This window comes from Saccostrea cucullata, unplaced genomic scaffold, assembly GCF_032062105.1.
Source record: "Saccostrea cucullata isolate Sc308-1 unplaced genomic scaffold, CSIRO_AGI_Scuc_v1 ctg2629, whole genome shotgun sequence".
Classification (NCBI taxonomy): Eukaryota; Metazoa; Mollusca; class Bivalvia; order Ostreida; family Ostreidae; genus Saccostrea; species Saccostrea cuccullata.
The window spans coordinates 9,186-12,416 of NW_026938935.1; the positions used below are offsets into that span (position 1 = coordinate 9,186).

Consider the following 3,231-nt stretch of genomic DNA (forward strand, 5'->3'; position numbering starts at 1 on the left):
AGCAAAGGACAAAATTTACAGCTCTCCACCGGCAGGTGGTTGCGTCTCCATATGATTGAAACATTCTCGAGAGGGACGTTAAACAACTAACAAGCATACAAATACATTGAATTGTCCACGATTTTTTCCCGTTATTTTCCGATCATGACAAAGGACCACACGGTCTCTTCTAACAGTTCGACAGGGGGCGCTCATTTCAACATGGCACTTTATCCTATCTCTGATATTTAAGAGGTCTGTGTTTGCTCTGCTCCTGATTTGTATTGCTTACTAAAATTTTGGGTCTGAATTCTGTTCGTTCTATCTACTTTTCTCACCGATATATTTTTATCATCTACCTATATCTGTTTACGAGTTGATGGACATCAACTCAGTTATGCTCTTACAAATGTTGACCTAATTTTGACCAAAGAACACACCTCGTTTATTCAGTTCCTTCTACGATGAATTGTATCACATCTTGAGAAACTCCACATAGATGAAAGCGAACATATATATTGAAGACATGTCAATGTTTCTTTTTTGAAAGGAAATTTATTTTAAGTATAAACAATAACATTTTCATTGACATGCCTTATTGTGTCGGTCCGACAAAAAAAATAGTGCATTTTAAACCGCCGAAGAATGAAAGTGTATTTCGTCACTTCTCATATTCCTATATGTGCATATATGCCTTGTCGATTTTTTAAATTTTCAAACTAATTGCATAATAACATTGGTTAATTTTTCTGTGCCAAGTTCGTTGGGATTTATACAAATGGCACATTAGGCCTAACAATGAGATCGAACTACTTTTTCATATTCATACGCACCATGCTACTTTGCTTTGTAAACAAAAACACGCAAAATCGGCAGCACAACAGTGACTTCAAAAGAAATTGACGGGACTGTGGAGGCTTACTATAGTGGAAATTTTTAGAAGGTACGTAAACATGGTAAATGTAAATACATGTAAATTTAAGTATAGTTGCACGTGTTGCTCTGAAATATAAACTTAGCCAGTAGTTTATCGATAGGACTTCGTATGGTACTGACCGAGTAAACATTAGCGCCACCTTGTTTTTGCGGCTTTAGGGGCCTGATTCTATATAAATTTTTCTTTGTGTTTTGTCCGCAAAAGTAGCTTCCATTGTGGTAATGAGGCAACCGCCTCACTAGAAATATTATTTCAAGTCTTTGAAAACACACAAAACAGCAGTCGTGCGACAGGACATGCCATTGAAATTTCTACTAGATTTCCACTTTCTTGAGAGAATCGGTCATGTTTTAGTGAAAATCGAATGAATATTCTTCTGCATGCAATGATACGAAACGAAATTATCCAAGATAATATTTCTACTTGTTGTATCATACGAAAAATACGATGAGAACGAAGCATCTGTTGGAACGACGCCATTTTTATTTTAGCCAGGAGCGGATCAAAATCCACCACACGCACCTGTTCATAATAAATCTGGAATAAGTTATTTTAATTGATTTATGTTTACTCATATCGCTTCAGAAAAATATAGACCACTTTTTTAATGTAACATAACAGGGTGAAAGTGTCTAATTTATTAATTTTCATTATAAAATAAAAAAAAATATTCATAAATGGGAATATGTGAAAAAAAATACACATGTTCTGGATGACATGCGAGTACAAAGGCATCCTGTGTCATAAAACTGTGGAATTAACAATTTAAGATGTAAAAAAAAAATAAAGATCAGATCGAGATTTTGATGATCTTAAAGATGATTATGTTGATGATGTCCAGGGCTCAAAAAAGAAAAAGACAAAATTTTCTGGAAAATATCAGGTTCAAAGAAAAATTGTCAAAGCAAGTCTCAGCTATTACTTGCATTGCAGCAGATATGCATCAAGCATGAAACAATTTCTCAGAAGATAGTAGAGGTAGACAGTGTACGTGTTGCTAATGCACTTGTAACCATTTTGTATAAAGAAGTGGTTTGAATTCCTACAGACGATTTGAATTCAAGTGATCTAAATTTATTGCTCTGGAAAGATGATGATTTACATTTAAGATGTCATAATAAATAAAATACTCTTCAAATCTTCCATTTTAATTGTTATTTTATATGTTGTTTTAATTTAGAATTTAAAATTTGTTATTTTTCTAGAAGTATAAACCATAAGGGCCAGAGCATAATGGGTCCTGGAAGGATTTGCTTACGAAACCTTTTTCACTGCTTCTGGAGGTTTGTTGGTTAATTTCTCATTCCGGAGAAATTTAACTCCATCACTACCATGTTGGGGGTTCCCTAATGCCAGATAACATCTCCAGGAAAGCAAAGAGGTACATTTAAAATGTCATAATAAATAAAATACCCTTCAGATCTTCAATTGTACTTGTTATTTATATGTCGTTTTAATGATAATGTAAAATATTTTATTTTTCTAGAGGTATACACCACAAACGGCAGAGCATAAAGAATGGCTGGGAGATTTGATAAACTTAACTGTTGTAGGAGAACAATTTCAAGCATTGATATTAGAAAATTGTGCTGTCAGTCTTTTGTATGACTTGGAGGACAAACTTCCCCTTGAAAACTGGAACAAATGTGAAATGAAGAATGTGTATCTTCATATTGAGAACTTTTCCTTGTAAAATCACCTCTGGGAAAAAGTTTATTTCATATCAATTTATTGTGTTCATTATCTGGTCTAATTTTATATTTGTAATTGTTTTAAAATTGCATGGCGAAACACATTTTTGCTCACCTGGGTCAAAAGCTTAAATGAGTTTTTTGATCCGATTTCTTTGTTGTGTGTTGTGTTGTAAACTTGTTACAACTTAATTTTTGTTCAAATGATGCCCCTTCCCCACTGGGAGCTTGAGACCATTTATAAAGTTAAACTTCTCAAAATGGAAATGATATCTTCTTTTTTTCAAGCCAAGATACTCAGGTGATGTACAAAGTATGTACTTTGTAGTGACATCAATTAGAAGCAATATCATTTTTAAACCGCAGTTTGATAGCAGAAATTTTATTTTCAAGAAAATGTTGGAGGCATATGTTTATTTATATCATATTAATTTCATGTTTGTGAATTTCAAAACCGATTTCAGCTACAATTTACATTGGAAAAAAATGCAGTTGTCCAACTTGTGTCTATTGTGTGTCATGAAAGAAAAATCTTACAGCTTATTGTGATATGCAACAAATATTTAACCGTGACCATGTGTTTTTGCAACAGTTGTAAAGTGTATATGCTCAAGAATATAATTA

The 3,231-nt window shown here is 33.1% G+C and overlaps 1 long non-coding RNA gene across 1 annotated transcript; it reads left to right on the forward strand.

Annotated features, from left to right (window-relative positions):
• The first annotated feature begins 828 nt into the window (after window positions 1–828).
• On the forward strand, window positions 829–2,717 carry LOC134251859 (uncharacterized). The gene is made up of 3 exons (XR_009988831.1): window positions 829–922; window positions 2,122–2,297; window positions 2,403–2,717. It is a non-coding gene; the product is annotated as an uncharacterized LOC134251859 (long non-coding RNA).
• The last annotated feature ends 514 nt before the right edge of the window (window positions 2,718–3,231 follow it).